The sequence below is a fragment of the Saimiri boliviensis genome, chromosome 2 (assembly GCF_048565385.1).
Source record: "Saimiri boliviensis isolate mSaiBol1 chromosome 2, mSaiBol1.pri, whole genome shotgun sequence".
NCBI classification, from domain to species: domain Eukaryota; kingdom Metazoa; phylum Chordata; class Mammalia; order Primates; family Cebidae; genus Saimiri; species Saimiri boliviensis.
In genome coordinates this window covers 109,975,071-109,993,107 of record NC_133450.1, presented here as the reverse complement: position 1 = coordinate 109,993,107, position 18,037 = coordinate 109,975,071, and the positions used below count along the sequence as shown (strand labels likewise).

At 40.7% G+C, this 18,037-nt stretch overlaps 1 long non-coding RNA gene across 1 annotated transcript; it reads left to right on the top strand.

Moving 5' to 3' along the window:
- The first annotated feature begins 6,883 nt into the window (after positions 1-6,883).
- LOC141583640 (uncharacterized) lies at positions 6,884-17,734 on the top strand. Its single transcript, XR_012516398.1, has 3 exons — positions 6,884-7,038; positions 14,749-14,883; positions 16,622-17,734. It is a non-coding gene; the product is annotated as an uncharacterized LOC141583640 (long non-coding RNA).
- The last annotated feature ends 303 nt before the right edge of the window (positions 17,735-18,037 follow it).

Here is an 18,037-nt window from a genome sequence, read left to right as displayed (position 1 = left end):
CCTCAAGCGATCTTTCTGCTTCGGCCTCCCAAAATGCTGGGATTACAGGCATGAGCTGCCATGCCCGGCCTTTCTTTTTTGAGACGGGGTCTTGTGCTGTCTCCCAGGCTGGAGTGCAGTGGTGTAATCTCGGCTTACTGCAACCTCCACATTCTGGGCTCAAGCAATCCTCCTGTGTCAGCCTCTCCAGTAGCTGTGACTACAGGTGTGTGCCACCATGCCTGGCTAATTTTTGTATTTTTAGTTGAGATGGGGTTTTGCTAAGTCGTCCTGGGTTATCGTCAACTGCTGGACTCAACGTGATTTACCTGTCTCGGCCTCCCAATGTGCTGTGGTTGCAGGCATCAGCTATTGTGCCCAGACTATTTTTCACTTGTGAGTAAATACGAAACTATGTTAAAAATAGGCTGCACCATTTTATATTCACATGTGGTATTTAAGTATGGTGATTTCTCTCTGACCTTGCTAACACTTGTTATTTTCTATTTATTTGGATTATAGCCTTTTGAGTGTGTGTTAAAGGAGTTTATCATTGTGGTTTCCATGTAGATTGCCATAATGAGAGTTATATTGATCATCCTGTTATGTGCTTGTTTTCCATTTGCATGTCATATTGTTGAAGTGTGTGTTCAGCTGTTTTTAGATTTTGTAATTTGGTTGCTTTTGTTGTTGAGTCAGACAAATTATACACTGTGGTTAACAGACTGTTGTTAGATATATAATGCACTGTGTGCTGTCTTTTCACTTTCTTTTTTTAATTTGAGATGGAGTCTTGCACTTTTACCCAGGCTAAAGTGCAGTGGTGCGATCTCGGCTCACTGCAACCTCCCACTCTTGGGTTCACATGACTCTTGTGTCTCACCTTTCGAGTAGCTGAGATTACAGGCTCCTGTTAACATGCCCAGCTAAGTTTTTGTATTTTTTTTTTCTTTTGGAGATGGAGTCTCGCTCTGACACCCAGGCCTGGAGTGTAGTAGCACAATCGGCTTACTGCAACTTCCACCTCCCAAGTTCAAGTGATTCCTCAGGTGAGCACCACCACGCCCAGTTAATTTTTGTATTTTCAGTAGAGACGAGGTTTCTCTATGTTGGTAAGGCTGGTCTCAAACTCCCAACCTGAGGTACATGCTCGTCTCAGTCTGCCAAAGTGCTGGATTATAGGCGTGAGCCACTACACTCCTCCAGTCCCAGGCATTATGGTTTTCTTTTCTTTTCTTTCTTTTTCTTTCTTTCTTTTTTTTTTTTTTTTTTTTTTTTTGGTGCGATCTTGCCTCTCTGTTGGCCAGGCTGGAGTGCAGTGGCCTGATATCAGCTCACTGGAACCTCAGTCTCTTGGGTTCAAGCAATTCTCCTGCCTCAGCCTCCAAAGTAGCTGGGATTACAGGTGCATACCACCACACCCGGATAATTTTCATATTTTTAGTAGAGACCGGGTTTTGCCATGCTGGCCAAGGTGGTTTTTAACTGCTGACTTCAAGAGATCCTTCTGCCTCCACCCCTCAAAGTGCTGGGATTACAGGTGTGAGTCACCATGTTTGGCCTTTCCATTTTGAGATGAGGTCTTGTGCTGTCTCCTAGGCTGCAGTGCAGTGATGCAATCTCAGCTTACTGCAGCCTCCACATTCTGGGCTCACGCAATCCTCCTGTCTCAGCCTCCCATGTAGCTGGGACTACAGGTGTGTGCCACCATGCCTGGCTAATTTTTGTATTTCTAGTAGAGGTTGGGTTTTGCTGTGTCATCCTGGCTAGCTTTTAACTCCCGGGCTCACGTAATCCACCTGTCTCTGTCTCCCAGTGTGCTGTGATTATAGGCATTAGCTATCATGCCCGGCGTATTTTTAACTTTTTGAGGAATCAGCAAACTGTGTTAAAAATAGGCTGCAGTAGAGAAATGCAAATCAACACTACATTGAGATACCATCTCACGCCAGTTAGAATGGCCATCGTTAAAAAATCTAGAGACGACAGATGCTGGAGAGGATGTGGAGAAATAGGAACACTTTTACACTGTTGGTGGGAGTGCAAATTAGTTCTTGTGGAAGACAGTGTGCCAATTCCTCAAGGACCTAGAAATAGAAATTCCATTTGACCTAGCAATCCCATTACTGAGTATATATCCAAAGGATTATAAATGGTTCTATTACAAGGACACGTGCACACGAATGTTCATTGCAGCATGGTTTACAATAGCAAAGACTTGGAACCAACCCAAATGCCCAACGATGATAGACTGGACAGGGAAAATGTGGCACATATACATAGAAAACGACGAGTTCGTGTCCTTTGTACGGACACGGATGAACCTGGAAAGCATCAATCTCGGCAAACTGACAGAGGAACAGAAAATCAAACACTGCATGTTCTCACTCATAGGCGGGTGTTAAACAGTGAGAACACATGGACAAAGGGAGGTGAGCATCACACACTGGGGTCTGTGGAGGGCATGTAGTGGGAGTTGGGGAGGGATATCATGGGGACAAATGCCAGATATAGGCGATAGGGAGAAAGGCAGAAAACCACATTGCCAAGTATGTACCTATGCGACAATCTTGAATATTCTTCAAATGTACCCCAAAACCTAAATCGCAGTAACATACATGTTTAAACAAAAAAGGCTGCACTATTTTATATTCCCCATACGGTATTTAAGGATGGTCATTTCTCTCAGACCTTGCTAACACTTGTTATTTTACATTTCTTTAGATTATAGCCTTTCTAGTGTGTGTCAAAGGTATATGCCATTGTGGTTTCGGTGTAGATGGTCGTAATGGTAATGATACTGATCATCTTGTTATGTGCCTGATGTCTGTTTGCATGTCTTATTAGTGCAGTGTGTGTTTAACTGTGTCTCTATTTTCCTTTGCAGATGAAGTCTTGCACTGTTGTCCAGGTTCGAGTGTAGTGGGGCGATCTCAGTTTACTGTAACCTTCATTACCTGGGTTCAAAAAAGTCCCCTGCCTCAGCCCCCTAAAGTAGTTGAGATTAGTCTCCTACTACCATGCCTAGCTTTTTTTTTGTATTTTTCCTTTTTGAGACAGAGTGTAGCTCTGTTGCCAAAGGTGGAGAGCATTAGCACAATCTGTGCTCATTGCAACCTATACTTAACGTGGTTAGGCTCAGGGTTAGGGTTAGGGGTTAGGGATTAGGGGTGGGTTGGGGTTAGGGGCATGTGGTGCATCGTCCCAGCGCCGGCTTGCGTGGTGTGGCATCCAGGCCCTGGCGTGCATCACGCGGCATCCTGCCGGTCTGCGGGGTTGCAGTCTTCTCAGTATATGTCTGTTGGGAACCGTGAGTGTGGAGCTGCATGCTCCATGGCACAGGCCTAGCGGGCATAGCCTCGCTACAACTCTGGGCCACGTCTACAGTGAGTAAATTCCTTCCTGTTCGCAGCCCTTCAATGCTTAGGGTCAGAGACTGGTAAGATCTCGGTATGGAAAACTGGACACCGAAAGCTCCTCTGAATCCTTCGCACCTAGGTTCTCCCCGCCCGAGGCCCGGTGGCTGCAGTGCAAGTTTTAATAATCAACACTGACATATCAGTGCAAACATAGAAACTAACGTATCGTTAGAGTTTAGGGTGAGGATTAGGGATAAGGGTTACGGTTAAAAGTTAGAATTTAGGGGTTAGAAGAATTTTAGGCAAATTTGAAGGAAGGAATGATGCTTGAATCGTGCCTGAAGCACCAGAGTGAGAAACAGGGTTTGGGTCTTCCAGCTCTCAGCGGTGGCTGCTGAGTGAGGTTTCTCATTGGCTCCAGTTGGGCGACCGCCGGTTGTGGGGATAGTTCCCTCAGCGTCAATAGTCATACAGCCAGCTGGCAGCTGGGTATTTTGTCATTGACTGGTTGTTTGGTTAACGTTTTTAAGTCAGTTCGCATGCCTCGAAGTTCGGTTTCGTTTGCTTAGGGAAGACCTCAGGCTAACAGCTTTCCCCTTTTTTGCTTTAACATGTCAAAACCATGATTCATATTCATTTTACTTTCCTGGCATTAATAGAAGAAAGTTTACATTTTTGTTGTCATTCAGAAAGTTGGTTTAATTGGCAGCCTATTTGTGATGTTGCATAAAATAATGTGTGTTAATTATTAGCATCTTAGATTAGGTGAAATATGTTAACTCTATTAAGCTTTGTTATTAAACCATAACAGGAGTTCAGTTGCTTTTTTTTTTTTTTTTTTTTTTTTTTTCCCTCCTAGGCTTTAACCATTTAAAATACACTCAAGCGTCTCCTAACAACGTGGATACTTTCTAAGAAATGTGTCCTTAGTGATTTCATCTTTGTGCACACACCATCAAGTGTCCTTGTAAAACCTGGATGGTGTAAGTGATATGGTATAGCTTCTTGCTTTCAGGCTACATACCATACCTGTATAGCTCATCTCTGTACTGAATGCTGTAGTCAAATGTCACACCATGGTGATTGTGGATTGTGATCCCTAAATATCTGAGTCAGGTCTCAGTCAAGTAGAAAGCTTATTTTGCCAAGGTTATGGACATACCCATGACAGAGCCTCAGGAGATCCTGACAACATGGGCCCAAGGTGGTCAGGGTAGAGCTTGCTTTTATATATTTTAGAGAGACATGAGACACCAATCAATATGTGCAAGATGTAAAGTCATTCGGTTTAGTGAGGTGGAACAACTGGAGGTAGGAAGGCGGGGTGGGGGGTGGTTCTAGGTAAGAAGTAGATAAAACAAAAGTTACATTCTTTTGAATTTTTTGATCAGCCTTCCACTGAATACAATTTAGTCTGGTTCAGTGAATTTGCATTTTTACACATACAGTAGGGCAGAGGAATGGTGTGATCTTGGCCCAGCACACCCACCTCCTCCCTGGTTTAAGCGATTGTCTTGCCGCATCCTCCCCAGTAGCTGGGATTACAGGCATGCACCACCAAGCCTGGGTAATTTTTGTATTTTTAGTAGAGATGGGGTTTCTCCGTGTTTGTCAGGCGGGTCTCGATCTCCCTACCTCAGATTATCCACCTACTTTGGCCCCTCAAAGTGTTGGGATTATAGTCATGAGCCACCGTGCCTGGTCAGGAAGCTTATTTTGATTCTGATATTGTCAACTGTATTTCAGGTATAACTTATTTTCCTTGGAGCGTTAAATACTGCATTGGTATTGTATTACGGAAATAAAACACAGATCCCTTTTTATCACCTTCATTGCTAGTGATATTGACAACTAAATTTAGATGCATTCCAGAGTCTGGGTTTCCAGTCATTCTTAGCAATCCTCTAAAGGTAAATTACTTTTTCTCACGAGACACAGTGACATCTAAAGTCGCATTGATTGTCCTGCCACTTTTGTTTCTCTAGTTTCATCGATTACTTCAAAGCATCTTTGGGGGGATAACTTTGAGTAACCCTTTTAACTTTTCAGTATTAGAAAGCATCATCATGAAACATTGAATAATTGTGCTCACAAATTCCCTTTACAGTCTTTCTTTGAATATTTTTTTCCAGTGGCAAATATTTGCTTTTGTTGTATTGTAGCTAAAAGGAATGCTGGGAAACAAAACAAAGACAGGCATTCATTATAATAAGTGATTCAGTCACTATCAATTGCTATTTTAATTTTTTTTAAGTTATACTTTTGAAAACGTCCTGCTGTAAATTGAAATAGTGTCCAAAATCTGAAGTCTTTCCTTGGTTCTAAGGTGACCAGATTTCCTAGAAAGTGAACCACACCACAAGAAAAAATATATGATAAATATGTTTACATGGATGTGTTATTTTAACATAAATCTTGTAAAATAGGCATTTCTTTGAAATTACATATGTTTGCATAAATTACTTTGCAGCATCATGAATGCCCTTGTTTTGAAAAGTAGGAGTAGTGTCAATTACTGCTTCTTATTAGTACAAATAAGTAAGGAGATATTTTTAAAAATTACAATTTTTAAATAAAGGTTTTATTTTAAATTAGTTTTAGAATCACACCGAAATTGGGAGGAAAATGCAGATTTCCTGTGTAGACCCGAACTAGTTTCCCCTCGTATAAACATATCAACATGTATGAGATGTGTTGTTAACAGTATATATATATATATATATATATATATATATATATATATATATATACATATATATATATATACATATATATATTTTTGAGATGGAGTCTTTCTTGCTCTGTAACCCAGGTTGGAGTGCAATGACACGATACTGGCTCATTGCACCCTCCACCTCCCATGTTTAAGCGATTCTCCTGCTTCAGCCTCCCAAGCAGCTGGGATTACAGGTGCCCACCAGCACACGTGGCTAATTTTTTGTATTTTTAGTAGAGACGGGTTTCGCCATGTTGGCCAGGCTGGTCTGGAACTCTGACCTCAGAATATTTACCCGTCTAAGCCTTCGAAAGATGTGGGGTGACAGGCATGAGCCACCATGTCCTGCCTGCTATCAGTATATTTGCTTCGGTTAGGTATCTGTTCAGATATTTACCCAGTTTTAAAATCACGTATGTGTTTTGTCATTATCTTCTCGCATCTCTCTTTTCTTTTTGTTCTCTGCATACAGTTTTGCACAGTAGAATACTTAGTTTTATGAAGTCCATTATCAATATTTTCATGAATTGGCATTTGATGTTTTGTGTTACAAGTCAACACCAAACTCAACGTCATATAGATTTTCTTTTAGATTTTTTATAGTTTTGCATTTAAAATTACAGTCTCTGGACTATTTTGAGTAGGTTTTTGTTTTTCTTAATTTGTGTATATATTCATTTGATTCTACATGGCTTCCAAAGTCTTCCATCACCGTCTTTGGGAAGGAATGGCTACAGTGGGCTTCATTTTGGTTTGAATTTCTAAAATTATTACATTGAGTAAACTCAATATTGAATTTTATAGGTATTTCAGGACAGCCAGGCGGGGGTGCACGTCTGCTGAGAAACTGAGCAAGAGTATCTGTGCTGAGCTCTGGTGCCACCAGAGGGCGCACGAACCCACCCCTGACCAACTTCCCTCTGAGGTGCCCGAAGACTTCCTCGGGGCAGCACGACGGTGGTGTCAACTAAGTCTTGTTCATTGGTGAGTAAAAAGCTTCCTTTCCACGGCCTTGAGTGCAGAGAAGAGAGTCTTTAGAGTACTCAGCAAAGGAAGAAATTCATCTAGAAAAATGAAATCCCCAAATCCCATCATTACGACTACATCCTGATATCATTGTCAATATCCAGACACAGTGGCTGCTAAGATATGTTCTCACAGTGGCCTCTAATATAATAATCACACCGTGCCCTAACATTACTATGATATCCATACCGTACCCTAACACCAACATAATATCCACACCAATATAATATTCTAACGCTAATCTGACATCCACACTGTTGCTTCCAATGCTAATGTAATACTATCCGTATGGTTCCCTGATGTTAATGTAATATCTGCACTGTTCTACAACACCAATATAATATGTACACTATGCCCTAACACTAATATCCACACTGTGCAGTAAAACTAATGTGTCCACACAGCAGCCTCTAATACTAGTAAGTATAATAATATCTACTAAGTGGAGTTGGTTGACATTGAGGCTTTTATAAGGGTTCACAGCTTTGGATGAAGAGTAGCCTCTGTAGTGGATTTTGGTGACGTCTCTGCTTTTCTGGCATAGTATTGATATGGTTGTTTTAAAAAGTAATTTACTTTTTAATAATGTCATACTTCTAGGAAACTTCCAGTAGCAGTGCAAAATATAACCTGTTTCTTTTCTTAGAGTCCCCACCAGTTATTGCTGTGCCAGATTTACAACATCCCACAAAATACTCCGGTATATTTTATCCAAAGTGTGGAAACTCTCCTAGGTTACCACCGCATAACCCCTAGATCAAGAAATCAGCATGGTTCCTACATGGTAATTCAGTTCACAAACTCATTTACCTTTTACCTCTTGCCCCGCTTGGGAGTAAAATATGTTTTTTCATTCTGATCCAGTTTTCCTGACACTGTTTCCAAGACTTTCCTGCATATTTATGATCTTGACACATTTAAAGAGCATACAAGTTTTTGTTTGAACACCTGTTTTCAGGTCTTTGGGGCATATAGCTAGCAATGGAATCACTGAGTCATACGGTAAATCTACTTGCAACCATTTGAAGAAACTTCAAATTAGTTCCCAGGGCTCATCCCTCACTTCTATCACATTCACAGAGAAGGCTTCCCTGATTATCTTATCCGCCACCAACACCGCACCCCTGCTCATGCTAGTGTGCATTACACCCACATCTGATTTTGCTTTCCTTTCCTTTCCTTTCATTTTCTTTCTTCTTTCCTTTCGTTTCCTTTCTCCTTTCCTTTCCTTTCCTTTTTCTGGTGTTTTATTTTATAAGAACACCTTATTTTATAAGGACACTAATCTCATCAGGCCAGGGCCCAACCCTATGACTTCATTTAACTTGACTGACTTCCTTAGAGACCCCATCTCTAAATACAGACACACTGTGGGGTTAGGACTTGGACATATGAATTTGTGGGAGATACCCACATTCTATCTGTAGCACATGAAAACTTTTCAGAAATGTTAAATCTTGGGATTTACCATGAAACTACTGTGTCAGAAACCCTAGGATTTGGTCTCAAATATCTCTTTCAATCAGGCTTTTCGGTGTGTCTGAGTTTGAGACCCAATAAGAGTCAATACAGGAAGTGGATGGAGGGGAGATGAAAGAAGTAGATTGTCAGCAGAACGTGGAGAACTTTGAGGCTCAAGAATGCAAAGGCTGCTCTTAGTCAGTGGGACGCCTAGAAGGAGAGGAGCTAAATCATTTCTTTTGCCATCTGTTTGTGGAAGGAAGGGGAGGAAAGAAAGGAGGAGAGAAGGAAAAAAGGACGGAATTAAGAGAAAGGGAAGAAAGAGAGGGAGGGAATAAGAAAGGGACAGAAGAAGGCCTTTTGGAAAACAGTTTCCCATTTCCGGTGTTTACATTCTAAATACAGTAATGGAGAAATGGATAAATATGATATATATTATGAAAATCTATAGCTCATTCCAGGGTCAAGCCAGCAAAGGAGAAAGGGGAATCAGGGTAACTTGTAGATCTGTGCAACCTCCCACTGACAAAAATGTGGACGCTCAGATAGGAAGCTGATGTGAGGCACACATTCAGTTTTATTTATTTGTGCTGATGTTAACAGGAGGACATGTAAGTGACTGTGTTTACTAAGATAGAGATATAGCTAAGAGAGCAGTCAGTTCTGAAACTACCTTCAGAAGGTGATTACTGAATCTTGTGGATTCTCTGCAAGTTTGAGGAAGGGCACACAGTGAGAGAGGATAAATAAGGTCACAGAGAAAGCGACTGTTTCAAGGAAAGCAAAGACCCAGAATGAGGGTGAAGATGAGGGCAGGGTAAATCGCAACGACATTTAACTTATTTTGCCAGTTAGCACCTCAAAAGGCATCCCGGTCTGAGCTCTGCAGAAGGGACGTGTTTGCAACTCATTGTGAGTCCTCTGGGTGAATCACTGACTGTGTCTATGAACAGGACCAACTGGCCAAAACTGTGAATTGTGATGACCACCACTGTTGTTAGGCTGAACCCTTGTTAAACAGGATGGTGGTTTTCAGTACCAGCTAAAAGAATTTTAAAATGTTGACCATTTATATTATTTAAGTAATGTGCTACCATTTATAGTCATTTATATGACATTAATATACCATTTATATCACATATGCCATTAAGTAAAATAAAGTCAACATTTATATTACTGAAGCAATGTGCTACAGAAACCCTAAAGGGGTTTCTGTAACATTAAATTGATGGCTCTCTAGTGCAGTCCAGAATCACCTGTAGGGCATGTTGGGCCACAGATTGCTGGTTTCCACTCAGAGTCTCTTATTCAGTAGGTCTGGGTGGGGTCTGAGAATCTGCATTTATAATAAGTTCTCAGACACAACTGATGCTGCTGGTTCGGGAACCACAATATGAGAACTATGGTTAAGCCTCACGCCACAGCATTCCTATAGCAAGAGCCACCTGTGCTAATTCAGGGTAACTTGTTGGCTGCAAACTGTAACCATACGCAACTTCTTTAGCAATATAAACCTCTAGATAAAAGAAACACTCGACAGTCATAGTAGAAACATATATGGTCAATGAAATATCTTTTTTCCAAATGGGAACATGTGTCTTACAGCCTCAAAAGAATATTTTCACCTAGACTGCACTAAAGTAACAAGATCAATCTGAAACTAAAACTTAAAACGGCCTTTATGAACAGAAACACTTTGACACCTCAGGTAAAGGGCTACATATTTCCCTCTCTATTTTCATATCTTAGCTTTAAGATGAAATGACATTGTCATTTTACTTATAATAGGAGAACCTACGAATAGGAGAACTTAAATAACATTGTCATTTGACTTAAAACAGGACAACCTAGAAACTTGATTCCCGCTTATTAGTGCAAACCAAAGGGGTTACTTCCAAATATTTTCAGTTTAGTTTTTGTTCATGTGTAATATAAATGATTTAAAAGCCAGGTTTCGGGGAAAGCTGCCATAAATGTGTTTAATAGTTGCTGCCTCAGCATCCATTTTCAGACCTGACCTAAGTTGTCTGAAGCCCAGTCTCACTGTATCCCCTCCGATCTGGGTAACCCTCCCCCTCCCTGAGTGGTCGTGATGCGGCCCATCCCGCTGAGTCAGAACCCACCCATCACACAGCTGCTGGTCATGATAAAACCTAATGGTCGACACCAGAGCCCTGTAAATAAGCCCAGCTCCACGTGTTCTCTTAAATCAGCAAAGCCACACCCTCACGGGAAAGCCCGAGAAGAAAGCTTCAGGCCCTCCCTCTGCTCTCTGGTTCCTCACGGCCTTCAGACTGCCCCTCGTCCTCCAGACGCTCCCCGACCTTCTCCAGGATGTGTAAGTTAGAGATTTCTTCTGTTCCTGTGTTTTGGTGTTGCCTCCTCCTTGTGCCTTACCTGACTGACACCCCAGAGCCTTCCTTTCCTCCTGGCCAGGGCTCTCCTGGAGATGGGCTGGCTTCTGGCCTCCTTTAAAGAGAGACCTCAACCAAATTAGAGAGAAACCTAAATAAATAAATCACAACAGAAAGCTTGGTTTTTTACTTAAAATCCATATTTATAACATAAAATGTGTTTATGCTAGATTTAGAACACACTAGGCCTGTTCTAGCTCTAAATTGCACTGCTATCTTGTAGTATGCAGTTATTCTTCATTTTATTTTCCACTTGAAGTCATTGTATTTCCTCAGTTTATAAACACCTTGAATTCTTGAGCTGAAAAGACAGGGTAACTTGATAGGGCATCTCCCTTAGGAACCATAACCCCCAATGCAGAACAAATTAAATGTGCAAAACTGTGAGCACCATGTCCTATGTTATTAAAGATAGAATATAATGCTGAAAGGCAAGAAAGTCTTTATGAAGAAGTTTAAAGGAGTAGAAGAATGGACAGATGAACTGGAAATGGAAAGATCAGTTCTCCTTTCCTTTAGGAGTAAGCCCCTTTGGAAACTAGCTGGTAAATGTCAGTCCCTTTAGATGGCAAGGTTAGTGAATACTAAGAAAACACTAGGGTACAAGTGTTCATCACGCAAAGCACACCTGTAATATTTCATCTGGTCTCTCAGTGACCCTAGAAGAAACAAGAGATGTTTTCAGATGAGGAGATTGGGCTTCAGGGTGAAATTAGGAGACTGGTAAGACTCACAGAGAGAGTCAGTGGTGGAACGGAGTTCAGATCCACATTCTTCCAACTGCAAGCACAGGGCATTTTCCACTAATCAGTGCACTAACCCAAGAAATCTAATTTTTCCAAACATTTAAAATGATGCTATGGCCATCTGAGTAAAACCACTTTTGGCCTCTACTTCTGATTCCTCATTACCAGCCTACCATTGTTTATCTGATATGGGCAGCAGAATTAAGATGTAATGAAGTCTAACAGAACCCCTCATTACCTGTGTAGATACAGTAGTAACAGAGATGGTGATATCGTTTGAATGTTTGGGCCCTTCAAGTCTCATGTTGAAATGTGATCCCCAGTGTTGGAGGTAGGGCCTGCTGGGAGGGAGGTGTTGGCTCATCGGGCAGATCCTTCCTGAATGGCTTGGTGCCCTCCTCACAGTAATGGCTGAATTCCTGCTCTCTTCACTCACTGAGATCTGGTTGTTAAAGTGTGATACTGCCCCCGTCTCTCTCTTGCTTCCTCTCTCACTATGTTAGATGCCAGCTCCCCTTTGCCTTCTGCCATGGTTGTAAGCTCCCTGAGGTCTCACAAGAAGCAGATGCTGGTGCCATGCTCCTTGGACAGTCTGCACAACCATGAGTCTAATCACCCTTATTTCCCTATAAATTACCCAGCCTCAGGTATCCCTTTATTACAGCAATGCAAATTGGACTAATACAGATGAAGAGATAAAGTATTAATTTAGAAGATGTTTATATACATATATATAAATATATATATATACATATACATATGCATATATATGTATATATGTATATATGTTTAACATTCTCACTGAGACTGGGAGGTGTTAGAGACACATAATTGAAAACGAAATCTCCCCCCAACCAAGAAAACTTCTCCACGAAGGTAGAAGAGAAAGAAATACTATTATTACACTTTAATTTCCGGGGTACATGTGCAGAACGTGCATTTTGTTACATAGGTATCCACACGTCTTGGTGCTTTGCTGCATCTGATCCTCCCATCAACTACACTAGGTATTTCTCGTGTTATCCCTTCCCAATCCCCCCACCCCTGCCTGTTCCTCCCCACCCCTCCCCCACCACCCACAAGCCCCAGTGTGTGATGTTCCCCTCCCTGTGTCCATGTGGTCTCATTGTTCACCATCCACTTATATTTTAGAAAAAAATATTATGTTTTAAGTTCTGCAATACATGTGGAGATCATGTAGGCTTGTTCAATAGGTATACACATGCCATGGTGGTTGTTACTTCATCCATTGCCCCGTCATCTACATTAGGTATTTCTCCTAATGCTATCCCTCCCCAATTCGCCCACACCCTGCTATTCCTCCCCTAGCCCCTCAGCCCCTGGGCCCCAGTGTGTGATGTTCCCCTACTTGTGTCTGTGTGTTCTCATTATTCAGCACCCACTTATGAGTGAGAACATGCAATGTTGGGTTTTCTGTTCTTGTGTCAGTTTGCTGAGAATGATGATTTTCAGCTTCATCCATGTTCCAGCAAAGGACATGAAGTTATTTTTTATGGCTGCACAGTATTCCATGGTGTATGTGTGACATATTTTCCTTGTCCAGTCTATCTATGATGGGCATTTGGGTTAGTTCAGAGTCCTTGCTATGGTAAACAGTGCCACAATAAACATATGTGTACACGTGTCTTTATAATTGAAAGTGTTATAATCCCTTGGGTACATATCTAATAATGGGATTCCTGGGTCCAACAATATTTCTATTTCTAGATCCTGAAGGAATCACCACACTGTCTTCCACAATGGTTGAACAATTTACACTCTCAACAGCAGTGTAAAAGCATTCCTGTTTCTCCACATTGTCTCCAACATCTGTTGTCTCCAGATTTTTTAATGATTGCCATTCTAATTGGCATGAGATGGTACCTCAAAGTGGTTTTGATATGCATTTCTCTAGTTATCAGTGATGATGAGCTTTTTTTTTCATGTTTGTTGGCTGCATGAATGTCTTCTTTTGAAAAGTGTCTCTTCATCTCTGTCACAAAATTTTTTGCCCATTCTTTTGGTTGCCAGTTCACTCTAATGCTAATTTCTTTTGCTGTGCAGAAGTTCTTAAGTTTAGATCTCATTTGTCTGTTTTGGCTTCTGTTGCCATTGCTTTTGCTGTTTTAGTCATGAAGTCCTTGCCTATGCTTATGTCCAGAATGGTACTGCCTAGGTTTTTTACGGTGTTAGGTCTTATCTTTAAATCTTGAATCCATCCGGAGTTGATTTTTATATAAGGTGCAAGGAAGGGATCCAGTTTCAGCTTTCTGCATGTGGCTAGCCAGTTTTCCAACACCATTTGTTACCTAGGGTATCCTTTCCCCATGGCTTGTTTTTGTCAGGTTTGTCAAAGATCAGACAGTTGTAGCTGTGTGGTGTTACTTTCGAGGCCTCTGTTCTGTCCCGTATGGTCTACATTGGTACCAGTACCATGGTGTTTTTATTACTGTGGTCTTGTAGTACAGTTTGAAGTCAGGTAGTATGATGTCTCCATAATTGTGTGCTTAGGATTGTCTTGGCTATGTAGGTTCTCTTTTGGTTCCGTATAAAGCTTAAGGTGTTTGTTTTCCAATTCTGTGAAGAAAGTCATTGGTAGCTTATGGGGATAGCATTGAATATGTAAATTATTTTGGGCAGTATGGTCATTTTCACAATATCGATTCCTCCTGACCATGCGTATGAGATGTTTTTATATCTGTTTCTGTCCTCTCTTATTTTCTTAAGCAGTGGTTTGTCCTTCTTTTGGAAGAGGTCCTTCACATGTTTTGTTAGTTGTATTTCTAGGTATTTTATTCTCTTTGTAGCAACTGTGAATGGGAGGTCACTCATGATTTGGCTCTCTGTGTGTCTGTTGCTGATGTACAGGAATGCTCATAATTTTTGCACATTGTTTTTGTATCCTGAGACTTTGCTGAAGTTGCTTATCAACTTAAGGAGATTTGGGCTGAGACAATGGGGTCTTTTAAATATACAATCATGTCATCTGCAAATAGAGACAATTTGACTTCCTCTTTTTCTAATTGAATAACCTTTATTTCTTTTAGCATGAAACCAAAGTGAGATGCACTTCTCAGGAAATCAGCTCAGCAGTTGCAAAGACAGAAAAAAAAAAACCAAAAACCAACTCTCACCTTTTTATATAAAAAGCAGATACAACCTTTAACATACAAATTCTCAAGGTAAGCAATAACTTGTCCTCAAGGGGACTTTACAGTCCCATTTGTCACACACCTTTCATTTTAAACGTTCTTAGCAATTGGGGTAACCGTCTCTGTTAGACAATTGGCTTTTCCAAAGAAAAAAATAAACTTCTTATGTCTTTATAAAAGGAGGTTGTCTTGCAACTTGGAGTAAGATACCTGCGGAACATACCCTCCCAGCCTCCTACTGAACCTGAGAAATGGAGGTGTTATCTTCCTTGATAATTTTCAAAGTGATGATTCCCAGGCTTTCAGAACAGCATCTTTGGGTCTTAAAATTAATGAGACTAAGTTATCTTTTAAGACTATTTACATACATTTCAATATGACAAAGATGTACAAGCTTTCTAAAATAAACGCCCTAAGCAAAAGGTGCTTCTTTTCTTATTTTTAACATGGAGAATATATGAGTCAGTTAGTAATTATAGGCTTCTAACAAAATACTACAGATTGGGTAAGTTAAACAACAGATATTTATTTCCTCACTGTTCTTGAGGCCGAAAGTCTAAGACGAAGGTGCCAGTGGGGTTGGCTTTTGGTGAGACTGCTCTTCCTATCTTGGAGACAGTTACCTTTTCACTCCCTCCCATGTGGCCTTTTCCCCATGCACAGGGAGAGAGATCTCTTGTGTCTCTTTCTCCTCTTAGAAGAACACCAGTCTTATCACACTGAAGCCCAATCCTTGTCATCTCATCTAACCTTAATTAACTCTTTAAAGGCCCTCTCTTCCAATAAAGTCACACTGGAGGGTAGGACTTCCACATGCAAATTTAGTGTGGGGCACAATTCAGTCCTTTACATAGAGTCGAGCTTCTTATTTTTAGTTGGCCTTTGTCCTTATGGGAATAACAAGCCAGGCTGAGTCCTTCTCATCATGGGGCATGTATTGGAAGAAGAGATGATGAAAAGCAAGTACATTTATCACTTGCAAGTAATAATCAAGGAAAGAAACAGTGATGAGTGAAGGCCCTTGGCTCAAGGATGAGAAGATACCTGTGAGCTCCTGGTTAGCCAGGTAGTAAATCAAGCATTCCTGATGATTTGGAAAGAATGGAGCTAGAAAAACCAATTCAGGAAAGCAGAATCATCTAGATAGTCAGTGATATAACTAAGTCGTATGTACTATTTAGGCCATCGATCAATAATTTATCAACATTCCACTTACATATTAGCTCATTTGTTTATGCACTTAACATTTAATCACCCCTAGATTCATTGTACACATCAGTATGGCTGAAAACTACCCAGATAATTTTTTCCTTCCTGCAATCACTTACTACCACTGTAGATTTTATGAAACTATTAATCAGGTTTGAACTTAGATTTCAATTTCAAGCTGTTGTCATGTTGATTTTACACAAAGAATTATGAGGTGACATGTCAGAATTCTCTTCCTACCAGTACAGTTCACAAAACCCATGAAACATTTATATGGCTTGAAGCATCATATGTGCTCAGTTTATGGTGAGAAAACAGTTATCTGCATTTCTTCCCAGTTTTAAAAAAAACAACCATCAACTAATTGAAAAAGCATAACTCACTCAAAATAACTGAAAGATGGTCTAAATAAATTTACAAGATTATGTAGTCTGATAACATCCACAGATAGATAGTAAACTTACATCGAAGGAGTTTGGGATGAGTCTTCACTCATGAAGTACTGAGTTTCAGAACTCAGTACTTCCCTATTCTCAATGTATGGCCATTCTGTTGGTAGGGTGGATTTTCATCACTGGAAGCAGATGTTACACTGCTCCTCCCGTCAGGCAATCTGGCTTAGAGGAAGGCAAGTGAAGGCCAGATGAGACTGAGCCTGCACCCAGCTCCCCATGCCCATCCAACCCTCTGATTCTCTACCCTGCGCATCTTGAAGTCAAGTTAGGTATGTTTTAATGACTGTGTCATAGTTTAAAGAGATGAAAGCGATGATGATTCATTGTGCATTTGTTAAACCAAGTTTCAGACATGATTAACGTGGGCCCTGGACACCAAGCATGGGTGAATTATTTTAGTCTCAGGAAGACAGGTTTTGTAATGTATTTTGTATTAGGCAGAATGAGAAAGTAGAGAGATTGGAGAGTCCTAGATAAGCTCATAGAGAATGGGTAGGACCCCACTGGCACCTTCTCACCCTTCTCCTGACCAGCAGACTGCTGGTTAATCACGGCTTTGTTCTCGCCTAGCTTCCTACGTGGTTCATCAGTGGCAGTGAGGCACAATGCATTATCTGCTGAAACACAAAGAAAATGCTGATGCATTTCACATTTATTTCCTCAAGTCAATTGAACTTTCCCCTAAAATACGGTCACATTATTAATTACTTTAAATCTTGTCTTTGCCACATATTATGTGTAACATTGAGTAAGCAATTTAACTTTTCTACGTCTCATTCCCTCATCTGTAAAATGAGGTTGACAATAGTGTCCCCTGAGGGTGGTTGGTGAGAATATTAAATAAATCAATATATGTAAACCTCTTAGAACCATGCCTAGTGCATAACAAATACTTCATAGAAAGATTCTTTGTTATTTTATTTTATTTTCCACAAGTTATTGGGGTGTGCAGGTGGTATTTGGTTACATGAGTAAATTCTTTAGTAATGTGTGAGATCCTAGTGCACCCATCGCCTGAGCAGTATACACGGCATTGTATTTGTTGCTTTTGTCCCTTGTGCCTCCCCCCCTCCACCAAGTCATCGAAGTCCACTGTGTCATTCTTAAGCCTTTGTGTTCTCATAGCTTAGTTCCCGCATATCAGTGAGAACATACAATATTTGGTTTTCCATTCTCGAGTGGCTTCACTTAGAATAAGTCACCAATCTCATCTAGGTTATGGCAAATGCTGCTAATTTATTCCTTTTTTGGCTGAGTGGTATTCCATCATGTATATGTATGCCAGTTTCTTTATCCACTCATATATTGATGGGTATTTGGGTTGGTCCCATGATTTTGCAGTTGTGAATTGTGTTGCTATAAACATGCATGTGCAAGTATCTTTTCTCAAATAATGACTTTTTTTCTGAGTAGATATCCAGTAGTGGTATTGCTTGATCAAATGGTAATTCTACTTTTAGTTCTTTAAGGAACTCCGCCCTGTTTTCCGTAGTGGCCATACTAGTTTATATTTCTTCTAG